Below are 19072 nucleotides of genomic sequence, written 5' to 3' on the forward strand. Positions count from 1 at the left end.
TTTATAGAGAGAAGAATGTGGTTGGTGTAGTAGGAAACCAAAGACAAGTCTTCTCAAAAATGTGGGCACCAAACAATTATCAAATACCATAATAAACATGTGGTTTTTGACTATATCTTGCATCAGCCATCCACCAACCATCCTTTGTTCATATTATTATTTCAACAATCTCCCACTTGAAGATTCGATTGAAACTCAATCAATCTTCACACGATAATCCTTCCTTGCCTATGATGTTGCTTACGTTTTCGCTAGGCCGCATGAGGAACGGCACCAAACAAACTTGTCACGGTTGATTGACTTTTTAGAAAATTGGCTACATTGTTGTCAGTATGTATTTTCTGCACATCCACGATTCCTTCTTCCACTTTCTCACGGACGAAGTGATACTGAACTCGTATATGCTTTGTCTTTGAATGAACATACCTTTTGACAATAAATTCCAGTTCCCCATAACATAATGCAACATCCGAGGTACCCTTAATGTATCTTAGGATCCTCTTTACAGCATTCCAATGCTCTTTACCAGGATTCGCCATGTACCGACTAACTACTCTCACTGCATGTGCAATATCTGGTCTTGTACATATCATTGCGAACATTAAACTTCCCACTGCTGATGCATACGGTACTCGAGACATCTCCTTCCTCTCATATTCACTGCTAGGACACATAACGGAGGATAACTTGAGACTAGTAGGAAGTGGGGTTGAGACTGGCTTACTATCTTGCATATTGAAACGCTCCAAGATTTTCTTCAAATAATTCTTTTGAGAAAGCCAAATCTTCCTATTATCTCTGTCTCGGTGAATTTGCATCCCTAGAATCTTGTTTGCGGCACCCAAGTCTTTCATTTTAAACTCCCTAGCCAATTGAGCCTTCAACTTATTAATACGATCTTTGTTGGGGCCTGCAACCAACATGTCGTCTACATATAACAGCAAAATGACAAAATCAGTGTCCCCAAACTTCTTGAAATATGCACAAGGGTCTGTATAAAGTCTGTTATATTCAAGGCTCATTATGAAAGAATCAAATCTCTTGTACTAACATCTCGGCGCCTGTTTGAGACCATAAAGAGATTTCTTTAACCTGCAAACCAAGTTCCTTTTTTCTTGTAGTTCAAAACCTTCTGGTTGAAGCATATAAATTTCTTCTTCAAGATTTTCATGAAGAAATACAGTTTTCACATCTAGCTGCTCTAAATGCAAATAAAATGTAGCACACATCGCTAGAACTACTCGAATTGTTGTAAGTCGAACCACAGGAGAAAATATTTCATTAAAGTCTTTACCTTCTTTCTAAGCATATCCTTTAACCACCAGTCTTGCACGATACCGCTCCACTTGATCATCGCCATTTCGCTTGATCTTATACACCCATTTATTTCTAATAGGTTTTCTACCTTTCGGCAATGGCACAAGTTCCCATGTTTGATTTTTATGAAGAGCTTCAATTTCTTCCTGCATAGCTGTCATCCACTGAGATGCATCTGAATGATTCAGTGCCTCACAAAAAGTTGTTGGCTCTCCTTCCTCTGTTAGAAGACAATATGCAACATTGTTTTCCATAATGTAATCTGAGTGCCACCCTGGACATTTCCTTTCTCGATTAGAAATACGAGTCGCTGGAGCTTCATCAACGACTACTTGATTTTCATCGTGCTCTGTAACTGCTTCAGAAGAATCTTTATAAAATTCATTTATAACCTGTATCGGTGTAGTTTCTTTTGAAGTGCTAACATCTTTAAGATCTTTGTCTTCCGTAAAGACAACATCTCTGCTGATGACTACTTTGTGGGTAGTGGGGTCCCACAAGCGATACCCCTTAACTCCATCAGCATACCCCAAGAACAAACACTTTCTGGACTTCGGATCCAACTTTGTCGTTTCTTGAGAATTGTACATTACGTACACAAGACTTCCAAATACATGAAGGTCAGAATAATTAACTGGTTTTCCAGTCCATATTTCCATCGGCGATTTCAACTCAATTGCAGTTGATGGTGACCGATTTATCATGTAACAGGCAGTACTTACTGCTTCTGCCCAGAATGATTTTCCCAAACTTGCAGTTGCTAACATCGCCCTTGTTCTATCTAACAAGGTTCGGTTCATCCGCTCTGCCACTCCATTTTGTTGAGGAGTGTATGCTGTTGTGAACTTCCTTTTGATACCTTCTTGTTTGCAGAACTTATCAAATTCCTCACCAGTGTATTCTTGTCCATCATCTGTCCTGAAACACTTGATCTTATTACCAGTTTCAAGTTCAACCCTCACTTTGTAAACTTTGAAAACTTCAAACACATCTGCCTTCCTCTTGATTGGGTACACCCAACATCTCCTAGTGTAATCATCAATAAATGATACAAAATACTTTGCTCCTCCTAGGGATTGAACTGATGCTTGCCACACATCAGAGTGAACCAATTCCAGAAGCAATTTACTTCTAGAATTTGATGCGTTAAACTTCAGGCGATGCTGCTTTCTGATTACACAATGCTCACAGAAAGGTAGCGACACCTTTGTAAGACCAGGAATAAGATTTCTTTCAACAAGAATCTTCATACCTTGCTCAGACATGTGTCCAAGCTTTTGATGCCATGTCATAGTAACTTTATCACTTGAACTATTCGAAGCAACAGATGCTTCCGATTCCTGTACCATCTCGCCTTTCAGAATGTATAAATTAGCACCCACCTTTTCTCCTTTCATAAGTATAACCGCGCCTTTCTTGATTATCATGATCTTCTCATGTATCACCATCTTACAACCAAGATCATCCAATTGTCCTAAAGACAATAAGTTCTTCTTCAAACCCTCCACGTGTCGCACACCTTGAATAGTACGAACTGTACCATCATGTATCTTCAAAACGATATCTCCAATTCCAATGATCTTTAGTTCATGATCATTGCAACTGTATACAGATCCTCCTGAGATACGTTCATATTGTTTGAACCATTCTCTTCTAGGAGTCATGTGAAAAGTAGCTCCCGAGTCAAATAACCAGACATCAACAAATGTCTTTCTGCCTTCATTTGCTACCACTGCCTCACTAACCAAAGCAGTCACATCATCTGAGGTGCTTGCAATATTTCCTTGAGGATTTGAGTTATTTAAACTTCGACAATCCTTCTTCAGGTGACCTTTCTTGCCACAATTGTAGCATGTATAGGTCTTCTTCTTTTTAGACTTCGGTTTACCATGATTGTGACTCCCACTTGCGCCACGTTCTGTTGATCTCCCTCCTGATACCACCAAGGCCTCCATTTGTCGTGAACCGGCCTGTTTGTCCTCCTTGTTATTGCACCGATTTTCTTCTTCTAGAATATCAGCCGCAACTTCATCATAGACTAGATACTCCGAGAGAACATTATTGGTTAAGTTAATAATGAGTTGATCATACGAGTCAGGTAGACTCTGAAGTAAAAGTTCAGCACGTTCTTGTGGCTCTATATTGCAACTTAATGAAGCGAGTTGAGAAAATAGAGTATTCAAAGAATTAATGTGCTCATTAACTGAAGTAGATTCATTCATACGTAGCGCATAAAGTTTCCTCTTAAGGAATATCTTGTTGTGGAGTAATTTGGTCTCGTACAATTTTACGAGGTGATCCCAAATCTCTTTCATCGTCTTCTTTTCTTCAATGCTAGACAAAACGCCATCTGCTAGTGCCAGATGAAGATTTGCGATAGCATGTCCGTCCATCTCTTCCCATTTTTCATCAGTGACTTCGGCGGAACGTCCACTGATGGCCGCCAAACACTTGTCCTTTCTCATGATAGCTTTCATCTTTAGTTTCCATAATGAGAAGTTACTCCCGTTGAACTTTTCAATTTCAAATTTAGTAGACATTGCTATAATCACAATCTTCTTTTCGACAATACTATTTTTTCGAGAAATAGTACCCGAGAACTTTTATCGAGTGAAATTAATCTTACTTATTTTCTGATGTGGACGATCCACTCCCGTGACAACCACAGAGCATACGATAAGTAGATTAATACACACTAGAAATTAGAACCTTAGTTCTTGATACCACTTGTTGAGAAAAGACGATACCGAATTATAGCAAACCGCTAGTAATAATTGAAATAACAACAAAATAGGACACCGAGATTTAACGTGGAAAACCCCAAAAGGGTAAAAAACCACGGGCAAGGAAAGAAACATTTCACTAATAAGAATAATAGGAATTACACTTCTCTCTAATTACAAGGATAAACATTAATCTTTATATCTCTTGTAATTAGGAGATTATTCACTAACTCTCTATTTATCTATTAGTATACAAGATTACATCTTGAATTTGGGATGCACTGAATGAACAATCTGATGGATCTATTTATAGAGAGAAGAATGTGGTTGGTGTAGTAGGAAACCAAAGACAAGTCTTCTCAAAAATGTAGGCACCAAACAATTATCAAATACCATAATAAACATGTGGTGTTTGACTATATCTTGCATCAGCCATCCACCAACCATCCTTTATTCACATTATTATTTCAACAGATAGGAAACTGAAAAGTGTTCACAATGACTGGTAATTTGATACTCTTTTATTGAGCGACAAACATCTGCAATAAAAGTTTAGCTGCTAATGTACTCGCTTTAGTATTTCGGCATTTCACCTAACTAGAACCAAAATATAAACTTTTGGACTATGCACTCTGTACATACCAGATATGCACTATGTATGACATTTCATACAGGTTTATAATTTTTTGTTCTTGCGAAGGCGATTTGATGGAGATTTGAAGGGAACTATACTTTGGAGAAACTGAACTGTAAAGCTCATGGTAATAGTGCAATCAGAGACCGATAATAATATTAAAGGAGACGAAAGGTTAATATGGTAACTGGTAAGTTCATCTAACCAACGGTTTTCTTGAATTAAACAAACAGTTTAGCAAGTTCACATTCATAGGTACTTAATAGCAAAAATCACTAAAAATAGATGCAGATATTCCAGAATTAACCAGACATGTTCCTTTTCCAACAAACAAAACACTTGTATGTCAATTGTACTTGCTTTTCTTTTTTTGCCTTAGCTGCAAACACAAAATAGGAAAAAGAAAAAAAAAAAGTCAACAAACTGAAGAAAAAGATCAAATTAAGCAAATAAAAAATCACAATAGAAGGAAAAATATAAGGAAAGTTGAAAAAATGATTACTTGTTTGCTGTGGCCACACTTTTTCTTCCTGCAGTTTACAGCCCTTGGCGGCAAGCGAGCATAACACCTAATAATAACACAATTCAGCCATAAAAGGCATTAATTAACTTTAACATAACAGATAGTCTAGATAAATTTTAATTTCGACTGCCTTAATAAAGAAATAATATAAATAAAGATGGAATTCAGATAAGCTCAAGAACATATCCAACTACATACAACACATAATTCAACAAGATAAACAACATCAATGGCAAACAAGATCATGTAAACAAGTCTTTGAACAAAATAAAGGAGCATTAAACGTTAGATGTAAATAAAAACTTAGAAGTTTGATAGGCAATATGGTTGTGAAGCAGATTAGAATTTCTCAGTAGAAAAGAAAAACCGAATCCGCCGATCTTTTCAATGATTCAGTTACTGAGTAAAAGGTATATCTGACATACATCAACACATCTTGAAGATGAATAAATAAACTTACTTGCGGCAAACTTTCTTGTCCTGATTGTATTTCTGGGCCAACGCCTTCAAAGTGGGTTCGAAAATGTTAAGTCCTCCCCTCAGCCTCAACACTAAATGAAGAGTCGATTCTGAACAAAAAGCAGAACATTAATTAATACTCTGTCTAAACTCAAACAATAGTACAATACTAGCATTTTACATAAATTTCACTAAACATTATTTTCCTATAACACACTCATAAGTGCATTAATGTCACAATTTAGATCAAGCCATTTAAAATGGTAATCAATATCACATACTATCCTTAAATTAAATTATTAAATTATACAATCATTTAAAATCACGCCAAATTCACAAAATAACTAATATGAAAACAGTATCATGATAAGAAATAATAGTATTAAAAAGGCACGATCATAAACTTTATAACGTTCATTTCCACGAAAAGTAATAAAACTAGTTGTTAAATATATGCACAAATTCCATATGAAAAAAACGAACCTTTCTGTACGTTGTAATCAGCGAGAGTTCGGCCATCTTCAAGCTGCTTTCCGGCAAAGATTAAACGCTGCTGGTCCGGAGGAATACCTACAAGTTACATAATAGATATATATGTATCTATGAAAAGTTAAAATGAATCAATTACGTTTAAAATATTAATTAGCTTCGTAAAATTATTCATACCTTCCTTGTCCTGAATCTTGGCCTTAACATTGTCGATGGTATCGCTGCTTTCAACCTCTAGGGTTATGGTTTTACCGGTTAAGGTTTTCACGAAGATCTGCATGTTTTCTATTTTTAGGCCCGTTAAATTTTTAGACGTTCTTTATTCTGTTTTATACGATCATTATAAGGGTTTTGAATTGGGCCCAGTCAGGCTCAACTTTTACATCATATTCTGGATATTAACAAAAACTATAATTTTCCGAAAAAAAATATAACGATTCGACCTCAAAAGAACGTAATTGCCAAAATGCTTCCTTAATTACGTCCTTTTGAGGACAAATCGTAATATTTTGACATTTAAGTTATTTTGAGTGTGAATCGTTATATTTTGTTTGAAAAATGGGCGTTTTCGTTAATCAATTCATGGAATACTCAACCAGGTGGTGTTCAGGACCTTTTGGTGATTTGACTTTGGCTTCAACCAAGCTTGCAGTATACACACCTGTTTCCTTTTTGGGTGTTCAAGACTATTGATGACAACAAATATAAAGTCCTAATGTGCTCTGACGCTTCAACGTATCTATCTCTCTGTTGATTGTTTATTATTGTATTTGTTCTTATAAGACCATGATGTTTGTCTATCGTTTTTTATACAACAACAAAACCCACTACCACATAAGTGGTGTATGGAGGAGGTGAGATGTAGACAATCCTTCCCCTATCCGAGAATAAAGACAAGTCATTTCTCTACCCAGAGTAACTCAAAAGTAGAGAAAGTCATCTCTCTCTCTATTCGACGGATAGAGAGATTGCTTCCGAGTGGACCTCATTTTTTATGAATACAGTTAATCCTTGAACCAAGACGCGTACACACCATAACTTGCAGGCTTTGTGGATGTTGGTCTTATTAAAAAGAAGCTTGTAGTTGAAGTTGTGATGTGGTCCAGCGGTTGGTGGCCTGACTCCTTTAGGGGGAGGTCAGGAGTTCGACCCCCGTTAGTTACATATTAAAAACACAATTTTATCCCTGCCATGAAGTATCCACCGATGGCACCTTTCCCATATCGTTTGTGGGGTAAAGGGGAGGGGGGTTTTACTTGGTCGTGCCCTTGGATCGGTTTCAGGGTTTCCTCTCGGGCAGCGATGGGGGCGGGGTTATTATCGTTGCATTGGCATAGTCAAAACGGGAGATGATCGCAACGGGTGGTTTAGTCCTCCTCGGGTGATCCCAATCGTTGTTCAAAAAAAAAAGAAGCTTTTAGTTAGGAGCGTGTTTGATCACTCGGTTGTTGAATGCTTCAGGGAGGGCTGAACGGTAGTCATTAACGTCGAGAGTTTATCCAACATTTGCAGCTTTCGAAGAACCGCATTTATATCTGTTTAACAATGATATTGAGAATGTTGTTGAGAGTTTGAATGCTTGGTCCATGAAAAACGCTCTTTTAATGGACTAAAGTACAGCTTGGAGATTCATTAAGCAATTCCTCGTTATAATTGATTTTCTTATACTACGAAATTCCTTTTTCTTCTCTCTCTTTTTTATTTTTCTTTTTTTTTTTTTTTGAAAAGCAAGATTCCCCCCCCCCCTCTGATGTGCGCAGAGGTGTATATGAAATAGCTTATATTTTACTAGAAAAACTATTAAATACGATACAATTTTACACAAGATATTTATTTATTTATAGAATGGATATACTTAAACCTTGCTACAACACTTATAGGCAGTGTACCTAATCGTACAGTAGTGTAGTTTTTAGTAAGTCCGGTTCATTCCACAGGGAATCTTTTAAACAAAGCTTAACGCTATATTAGTTTTAATTTATAAAAATACAAATATATATATAAGTAATATTATTATTATAAAGGGGGGATTTTTACCGTTTAATGACCGGTTTGTCGATTTTAAAACTTTAGTCGCAGTTAAAACCTAATGTAAAATATTAAAAATAAATACAACTTAATTTAAAGCGTAAAGTAAATAACGATAATGAAATTGCGATAAATAAAAGTGCGATAAAATAAACTTGCGATAATTAAAAAGTATGATAATTAAAAATGCAATTAATAACAATAAATAAAAGTGCGATAATTAAAAATGCAATTAAATATAAAATAAAGGAAATTAAATATGAAATAAAAGAATTATGCTTATTTAAACTTCCGTAATCATGATGTTTGACGTGTTGATTTTTAGTTTTATGCCCATGGGTTAATTGTCCTTTCTCCTGGATTATTCAATATGTCCGTCTGGTTTTTATCCATAACAGTCCATCAGTCATAAATATAAAGTGCGAGTATCCTCGTCAAATTATCCTTATACCCAAAGTTAAATATTCCAACTAATTGGGGACTTAAACTGTAACAAGATTTTAATACTTTGTTTAATAATTACACCAGGTTATCGACTGCGTGTAACCCAAGGTTTTAATACTTTGTTATCAATTATGCCAAGTGACCTTGTACATAATTTCACTCTTGTTTTAATAATTCCATAGACTATTAATCCATTCCCGTATCCAGTTAAATGAACGATTATTCGTACATATAAATATCCCGCCCATCGTGTCCGATCGAGTGTATATGGTTATTTATAGGGACGTCCAATTGCAAATCTTTATATTAAAATTAACAAACTATCATTTAGTTAAACAAATATAAAGCCCATTAATAGCCCATAGTCTAATTTCCACAAGTGTCGTTCTTTTGTCCAAATCCCAATTATGGTACAAAGCCCAATTACCCAATTTTAGTAATTAGTCCAACTTCATGATTACTTCGATTTAAATAAGCATAATAATAATTTAGCTACGAGACATTAAATTAAAAAGGTTGAACGTAACTTACAAGGATTAAAAATAGCGTAGCGTTACACGGACAGAATTTCGACTTACACCCTTACAACATTTGCTAACATACCCTTATTATTAGGATTTAAAATTAAAATTAAAATTAAAATATAAATATATATATATATATATATATATATATATATATATATATATATATATATATATATACACACGTTTACGTAGGATGGAAAGAAAGATAGAATTAGGATATATAAAACGTTCAGAATGCGTTGCCTTTTATAGGCATTTTCGAATTTGGCTGTTCCGCGAGTCGCGGCACTCTTGCTCTTCAAACTCCGCAAGTCGCGGAGTTCGTAAATCCAGCTCACACAAGTTTGGATCCTAGTCTGCCGACGGATTTTAATAATATAAATATATAATTTATATAATTAATTATATATTATATTATATTTATATACATAATTAATTTGTAACTTTCGGTCCGTTGCGTCGAGCGTTGAGAGTTGACTCATGTCCCGGTTCCGGATTTTCGAACGTCCTTGCGTACAATTTAATATCTTGTACTTTGCGTTTTGAATCTTGTACTCTTGTAATTCTGAGACATTTCTTATCAATAATTGGAACCTCTTTGATTGTATTTTGTACTTTTGAGCTTTTTGGTCGTTTGCGTCTTCAATTCGTCGGATCTGACTTTTATCTTCACCTTTTATTATTTAAACGAATATCACTTGTAAATAGGACAATTGCAACTAAAATATTGTCTTTCTTGAGGGATAATGCTATGAAATATATGTTCGTTTTTAGCATTATCAAATATTCTCACACTTGAGCGTTGCTTGTCCTCAAGCAATATAGTCTTGAAATACTAGAATCACTTCTTTATTCTTCACACTTTGTACATCAGTGATTTCTATATGGCGGTATAAACAATGGTAGTAACGATATGGTTTACAGTCCCACATGACTATAAAAATTTAGATCCATTAAGGAAATTGGATCTTTATGAAAACATTTGATCTTTTTGAAAATTCAATCTAGTTTTGTTACCCTAGATAAGTTTTCCGGAAAAACCCTTCACCGGTGTTTGCAAAATATTTTTGTGGGTTTGGTGGGTTTCAGATTTGAAAATTTTAGCTCAAAACTTGTGGTTTTGTGTTACCCACTTGCTAACCTTGTATTAGGAAAGCAACACGTCCAGTATACTTGCCCCGTATATTACCTTCCGGTAAACTACCGTCCGGTTGTAAAGGAAAGCGTTGAACAAGCAACTGTTAAGGCAATGTCCCCTGACATACTTTTAATTATGGTCTATAACGTGTCGGACACAATTACTATCCTTTGTAGGAGCAATAGTAAAGCTCACCCTTATAATTTTCCGGTCTGGCACAAGGTCCTGTCTTTGACCATGCTATGCAACCACCGTTCTTACGGTTGACACCCGATTTGGTTCAGGTGACCTAATGAATTCCAGGTGAATTCCTAGGATTTTACGTTCAATGGTAATGAACGCATTGAAAATGGGTTTTTAGAAAACAAATCGGTTTAAAATTTTGATCAAAATATTTTCTCGTTCAAGCTCGAGTTTAGATATCATTGAATTCCATGAGTTTGTAATTCTCAATCTTTAAGGTCAATCTCTAGGATTGAGTAATATCAGTCTTAAAAGCTGATTTTTAATCTTCAAGGAGATTATCCTTTCTGGGGATCTAATTCATTAGTTTTATCAAGCTAATTTGCACGGCGTCCTCCCAATTTTACAAGACAGATCCTCTCATGGTTAGGATAAGTCTGACCACTTGGCGACCCTGTTTTATGCTGAGGTCCGTGGATTTCCTGCTGATTTTAGAGATGACTTTTCTAGGTTTTTCGTCAACCTACAGCTGGTCTGGACGACAACTTCATGACCTAAATCTAGAAGCGCGTTTCTTTTTCGGAAGACTTTACTTCCTTTTAATGATGGAATTGATTCATCGTGTAGATCCATCTTTTCTTTCAAATATATTACAGTAAATTAGGTAAAACTGTTTAGTTTAGTCCAAAACAAAAGTATCTTCAATTATTTGTTACAGAAATATGTGACTTATGTTTTAAATAACTTGGTAAATTTTCCCACACTTGGCTTTTATTTTCCTTTTTATTGTCCTCTATTCCATTTTAAATAAATTCTAACATTTTGGTTTGTTTCTCAATTTATGTCCTTTCCAAGGTAACAATAATTTCGGTGTTAACACCTAGTTTTATCGTTCATAAATATGTATAAACATGATTTTGAGTTCATTTAATTGAAAATTTTGAAAAATTTTACTAGAATTGGGTAGTCGGTATATAAGACTAGAGCTGTTCTTTATTATCAGAGAGCACTAGATTCTAATACAACTACTGCTTTACTAGTATTTTTAATGGTAACCAAGTGTTTAAATAAAAAAATTTTAAAATATGAAAGAATTTAACCCTTCCCACACTTAAGATCTTGCAATGCCGTCATTTGCAAGAAATCAGTAAAAATTTAAATTATTGAGGGTGATTAGCGTAGAAAAATGATTAAATTTTACCAAAGTTTCTAAACATATTGTTGTTTGTGTTGAATGGTAAATGGTGCATATCATTTGTTCATTCCGTCTTGTTGTTACATCACATTTATTTTTCATCTTGTCGTCAAAATTAGTTGCTTTTGCTGAACTTAATGCCAGTCTTTGAAAATGCGTTATTTTACCCTGTTGTGTACATAAGATAAACTGCAAACATATATACATATTTTTGAAGTTTGGTATATTACCCCACATTCAAAAATTATTAAAATCTAATAATAAAAGTTAAAAAATCATAAAAACTATTACAATATCAACATAAGTGTTAAATGTAGTAACATTACAAAAATAAAATAAATAAAACTAAATAAACTAGAGTTGATACTGATACCAGTAGGGGTTCCATGCATAACCGTATGTGTTATAAAATGCTTCAGCTGGGTTATAAGTAGGATACGGTGGTTGGATCTCTATAGACCAGGGAGGAAATACGGGCTTTGGAGTAGGAATATAGTTTCTACCTACATGTTGGCAATGAGCTATGATGTGGTTTTGATGAACTTTCCAATCTTCAAATGCTCGATGTCTAGCATTTTCATACTCTTGTGAAGCTATAAACCTTTGCATTTCTGTCATTTCATTTCCCCCTCCCACATTACCTGGCTGTTGATTTCTTTCAACCTGTGGATGTCTTCCATTATATTGTACTGCGGCGTTATTTCGCCTCTTCAAAACCTTAGCACCATGATATACATTTAAACCAATTGTATCGTGGGGTTCTGGTTCTTCGATTAATAATCCCCCCCCGACTTATATCCACATCGAGATACTCAGCAATTAATGTAATAAATATACCACCTCCTATTATACTGTGCGGTCTCATCCCCCTAACCATAGCCGATAAATAATAACCCACACAATAAGGTATACTTACAGCGCTTTGTGGGTCTCGAATACATATGTGGTAAAATAAATCTTGCTCATTTACCTTTTCCTTATTTTTACCTCGCTGTGTAATCGAGTTCGCTAGAAACCTATAGATTACTCTTAATTCAGCTCTATCAATATCAAAATAAGAGTAATTTCCCCCTTTAAATCGGTGATGGCTAGTCATTTGACTCCATACACCATGCGTATCAAAATTTTCATCAATCTTCCTACCATTTAATATCAACCCTTGACAATCGGCAGATGCTAGCTCCTCAGGCGTATATATACGTAAGGCCTGAGCCATGTCTAGTAGAGACATGTGGCGCATCGAACCTCCTAACAAAAATCTAATAAAAGTTCGATCGGTTAAAGTAGCTACCCGATCATTTATTTCTATACTACACAATAATTCTTCACAACATACTTTATATACAGGTCTACGCATGTTGAATAATCGTACCCAATCGTTAAAAGTAGAATTACCATACCTCTGTGTAAGTAATTCTCTAATTGGCTCGGCCAATTGCACTACCTCTAATGGTTCCCATTCTATTACCCTAGGTACTTCAACAGCTTTAGAATGAAGAGTGTGCAAGCCCCTTTGGTATTTTGGATAATCTATCCAACGTCTGTCTAATCTCAAGTTCGGGTGCAAATCTTCCACGTGCATATCTGAAAATGTCATAACTGGATGAGGTATATCTTGTTTGTAATAGTTATCAACATCCTGTTGTTCCGCATTCTCAGGAGGAGCAATGCGAGCTTGGGATGAAGATTCACCCCTTTCAGTCTGTAAAACACATCAAACACAATTTTTGTGCATCCAAATATGCATTAGTGTCAGCAAAATCATCAATTAAAATAATTACAATGACATGTTCAATTTATATCAAACTTATGCCCATTTTCATATTTTTATCAAATCTACACTTTTTCAAATAAGCATATACGAAAATGTTCCAAGTTCATAAGCATTCAACTCAAATAACATGTCAAAATAATCATTATTAGCAATTAAACAAGTTTCAAATGGCATTATCTCTTAAAAATCAAGTTCATCAATTTTAGACTTGAAAAAGTCCACTTTAATTCTCAAAAATCATGTTTAGGCTCAAAGTTTGGATCATTTAACTACCTAAACATGTTACACTACTTAATTTAGCAATAATTCATGACAAAAATCGGTCATAACCTGTTTATATCAAAAAGCCCCAAATTACTCAAGAACACAAACCCTAGATTATCAAAATTTGAAGTTTAAGGCTTCTAATCATGTTAAATAGCATCAATCTAGGTTATACAAGCATAATACATAAGCAATTTAAGCATAATTACACTAAAAAGCATCAAAATCGAATCGGGTATAAATTTACTCAAGAACACTAAATATTCGGATTAAAGGGTGTTTTGATGTAGAAATTTACCGTTTTTCTTGAGTAATTCCTTGATAGCATTCTTCTCAACATGATTTTGTGAAAGATTTGATGAAAAATGGTGAAAAAATTCGATTTTGTGTGTGTTTTTCGTGTTTGTTTTCGCAGTTTTGTGGGGTGTTTGTGTGGATACTGATCTGTTCGACCGTTTTTATTTTTTTCTGGATTTTGCAAACTCCGCGAGTCGCGGTGTTTACCCATTACAAACTCCGCGAGTCGCGGTATTTGTATTTTTTTTTTTTTAAAAAAACCTTAACTTATAAAACAATTAATTAATTAATTTTAAAATTTTGTTTCCCTTGTTATTTAGGACGAGGTCGTTTCGAAACGATGTCCTAGTCCGTCCCTCGACAAAATTTTAAAATTTGTCAATTTAAAGCGCGGTTTTAAAAGCAAAGATTTTTTTTGGGTTTTTTAATGTTTTTAGCATACTTTAATTCAATAAGATTAAAAAATAATAATAATAAAAGTTCTCGTCCCTCCCTTGGGTAAAGCAATTTCGGTTCAACGACCTAGTCTTCAACTCACGACGAATTTTAAAAATCATATTTTTAACTTAATGAGATAAAGTAAATTTTTGTTTTTAAATTCACACAACTTAAATTTAAAATGCATAAAATTCAAAATTAATATAAAAAATTCACACCAAACTTAAATTTAATTTTTGTTTTTATACATACAAACTTATATTAATTTTTCAAATATTTACAATTTTAAATAAGTTTACAATATTAAATTAATATTTATATATTAATTTTAAAAAAAAAAACATGGTAAAAATAAAATTAAAAATCTTTTTAGTCTTTTATCCCACTTTAATCAATCAAATATTATCAAAAATATACACCCCTCTTTTCGGTAAAGTAATTTCGGTTTCATGACCTAATTTAACTCATGACGAATTTTTAAAATATTTTGAGTTGATTGATCAAAGATATTTATACCTTAAGAATAAACGTTAAATTTCGCAGTGATGTAATAAATTTTTGTATGATATCAATAATTTCGGTTGCAAGACCTAATTTTATCGAAAATCAATTTAATACTTTATAGTGAACAAATTAGCGTTTATTATCAAAAGGTTAAAAATAAAAATAAAAATAAAAACTGTACAAACTTACCTGTGAAATAGATTTCTTAGTGATATGCTCTAGCCCACTCATAAGATAGTCGGACTAATTGATTTTCCATGGCTACATAGGCGTAACCTCGAGCATTCAATGTTTTTTCTTCTAAACATATGAACGGTCCATCTCTGCATAAAGTAACAAATTCGGTGTTTGAATAGGTTTGACTATTTGAACATTTACCTTCGTGTGACCATTTTCCGCATTTGTGACATCTTTCAAGGTGTCGTGCTCTTCTTTTCGCTGTGGATTTTGATTTTCCTTTACCAAATTGTAACTTATTATTTTCGCATCTGGATTCTTTTCTTACTCCGTCCAATTTTTCTCTGATTACTGATACCAGTTCACTCGGAAGTGTGTCATTATTACGTTTAGTAATCAAAGCGTGTAACATTAGACCATGGTTTAGTTCACAGGAAGTCTTCATTTCGTAAAAACCTAAAAAAATAAAAATTCAGAATGGGGGGAGAAGACTAGTTCTTTAGGGTCTGCTAGGGAAAGACCATTCGGGTTCCATTTTCGAGAACTACACGAAAACAGAAAATCTAACTCTAACAGAAATACATATTATCCTTTAAAGACTTGATTCTCCCCACACTTAGTTAGCTGTGGTGTTGAAATTGTGATTAACTTCGTTGTCAACTTCCATCGGACTATCTATGTAATGTTTAACTCTGTGACCATTAACCTTAAATTCAATCCCATTTGAATTTATTAACTCTACTGTTCCGTATGGGAAAACTCTTTTGACTATAAATGGTCCAGACCATCTTGATTTCAATTTTCCAGGAAATAGCTTGAATCGTGAATTGAAAAGAAGAACTCTGTCTCCTTCTTTAAATTCTTTTGAACTTCTGATTCTTTTATCATGCCATTTCTTTGTTCTTTCCTTATAGATTAACGAATTTTCGTATGCTTCTTGTCTTAATTCTTCTAATTCGTTTAGTTGACTTAATCGTAGACGTCCGGCTTCATGTAAATCAAGATTACATGTCTTCGAAGCCCAAAATGCTTTGTGTTCAATTTCTACTGGAAGATGACATGCTTTTCCATAAACGAGTCTGAAAGGTGTGGTTCCAATTGGAGTTTTGTAGGCTGTTCTAAAAGCCCAGAGTGCATCCTCCAACTTAATGGACCATTCCTTCGGATTTGATCCTACGGTTTTTTCTAGAATACGTTTTAAAGCTCGGTTGGTATTTTCAACTTGTCCACTCGTCTGTGGATGATAAGCGGTAGAGATTTTATGAGTTACTCCATATCTTTTGAGAACTTTCTCAAGTTGATTATTACAAAAATGAGTTCCCCGATCACTTATTAAAGCTTTCGGTGTTCCAAACCTTGCAAAAAGACGTTTTAAAAAGTTGACTACAACTCGTGCATCGTTAGTTGGGAGAGCTTGTGCTTCCGCCCATTTAGATACATAATCAATGGCTACGAGAATGTAGAGATTATTATGAGATTTCAGAAATGGACCCATAAAGTCAATACCCCAAATGTCAAATACTTCACATACTTGAATGACATTTTGTGGCATTTCATCACGTTGACTTATTTTTCCGGCCCTTTGACAAGCATCACAGGATTTACAAAGAAGGTGTGCGTCTTTGTAAATTGTAGGCCAATAGAATCCAGCATCATAAACTTTTCTTGCTGTTAGTTGAGGCCCATAATGCCCTCCTGTTGGTCCTGTGTGACAATGGTTTAAGATTTGATTGGCTTCATCTCCGAATACACATCGGCGTATTATTCCATCGGGATAACTTTTAAACAGATGTGGATCTTCCCAGAAATAGTGTTTTATATCACTGAAGAATTTTTTTCATTTTTGGTACGACAATCCTTTTTCAAGGAATCCACATACTAAGTAGTTTGCATAGTCTGCAAACCATGGTATTTCATTATAATCTATCTTCAATAGATATTCATCAGGAAAGTTTTCTTGTATGGCCGATTCATTTAGAACTTCTAATTCAGGATTTTCAAGACGAGAAAGATGATCAGCGGCGAGATTTTCTGCTCCTCTTTTATCTCGAATTTCAATATCAAACTCTTGTAAGAGTAAGATCCAACGGATTAATCTTGGTTTAGCATCTTGTTTCGAAAATAGGTATCTAAGAGCAGAATGGTCGGTATAGACCACCGTTTTAGCTAGAACGAGATATGAACGAAATTTGTCAAAAGCAAAAACAATAGCAAGAAGTTCTTTTTCAGTAGTTGTGTAGTTCGTTTGTGCTACTTGTAACGTCTTACTAGCATAATATATAGGTTGAAATCGTTTTTCAATCCTTTGTCCTAAAACGGCTCCCATTGCAAAATCACTTGCATCGCACATTAGTTCAAACGGTAGATTCCAATTTGGTGTTATCATGATCGGCGCATTAGTGAGTTTTTCTTTAAGAATATTAAAAGATTTGATACATTCATCTGAAAAGATGAATGGTGCATCCTTTTCTAGGAGTTTATTCATTGGAGTGGAAATTTTAGAAAAAACTTTAATGAAACGTCGGTAAAAACCGGCATGCCCTAGAAAACTCCTAACTCCTCTAACATTGGTGGGATGTGAAAGTTTAGCAATTACATCTACTTTAGCTCTATCCACTTCAATTCCTTCCTTTGAAATTTTATGACCAAGAACGATGCCTTCTTTAAACATGAAATGGCATTTCTCTCAATTAAATACTAGATTTGATTGTTCGCATCTAATAAGCATTCGTTCAAGATTAGCTAGACATGTTTCAAAAGTATCACCGAAGACTGAAAAGTCATCCATGAAAACTTCCATGCATTCTTCTATCATGTCGTGAAAAATCACCATCATGCACCTTTGAAAGGTTGCAGGGGCGTTGCAAAGTCCAAATGGCATGCGTTTGTAAGCAAAAGTACCATAAGGGCACGTGAATGTGGTTTTCTCTTGGTCTTCGGGTGCTATTGGAATTTGAAAATATCCGAAAAATCCATCAAGAAAACAATAGTAACTATTTCCGGCTAATCTTTCCAACATTTTATCAATGAAAGGTAAGGGAAAGTGATCTTTTCTGGTGGCGTCATTTAATTTTCTATAATCAATACATACACGCCATCATGTTACAGTCCTAGTCGGAATAAGCTCATTTTTCTCATTTGTAATGACAGTCATGCCACCCTTCTTAGGTACGCATTGAACTGGGCTTACCCATGGACTATCAGAAATTGGATAAATTAAACCTGCATCAAGCAGTTTAATAATTTCTTTCTTAACTACATCTTGCATATTAGGATTTAGTCTTCGTTGGCGTTGCACATACGTTTTATGACCTTCTTCCATAAGGATTTTATGTGTGCAATACGAAGGACTTATTCCTTTAATATCATGAATCTTCCATGCAATGGCTGGTTTATGAGCTTTCAACACAAAAATGAGTTGAGATTTTTCATTTTCAGTAAGAGAAGACGATATTATTACAGGTAATTCAGATTTACCATGTAAATAAGTGTATTCCAAATGGTTTGGAAGTGACTTTAACTCTAATGTCGGTGGTTCTTCTATCGATGATTTATATCGATATCTGTCTTCTTCTTTTAGCATTTGAATTTCTTCTGTTATTGATTCATATCTATTAGCTATTAGTGTAGCTAACATTTCAGTTTCATCAATTGGTTCAGTTTCTTCTCCTAAAGAACATTCTCCTGTTCCTTGTAATTCTGGAAATTCTTCTAATAATTCTGCATGTGAATCTATAGTTTGAATATAATAACATGTATCATCTGCAGATTGCGGTTGTTGCATTGCTTTATCAACTGAAAAGGTAACACTCTCATCCTCTATACTTAGGGTCAATTTCTTACCAAACACGTCTATCATTGCTTTAGCTGTATTTAAGAATGGTCTTCCTAATATGAGAGGAACTTGAGAATCTTCTTCCATATCCAGAACAACAAAATCTACTGGAAATACTAAAGT

At 34.5% G+C, this 19072-nt stretch overlaps 1 pseudogene; it reads right to left on the reverse strand.

Annotated features, from left to right (window-relative positions):
• The window catches only part of LOC139876539 (polyubiquitin-like), a 106250-nt pseudogene that overhangs the window by 60143 nt on the left and 27035 nt on the right, over positions 1-19072 (reverse strand).

This window comes from Rutidosis leptorrhynchoides, chromosome 1, assembly GCF_046630445.1.
Source record: "Rutidosis leptorrhynchoides isolate AG116_Rl617_1_P2 chromosome 1, CSIRO_AGI_Rlap_v1, whole genome shotgun sequence".
Taxonomy (NCBI): domain Eukaryota; kingdom Viridiplantae; phylum Streptophyta; class Magnoliopsida; order Asterales; family Asteraceae; genus Rutidosis; species Rutidosis leptorrhynchoides.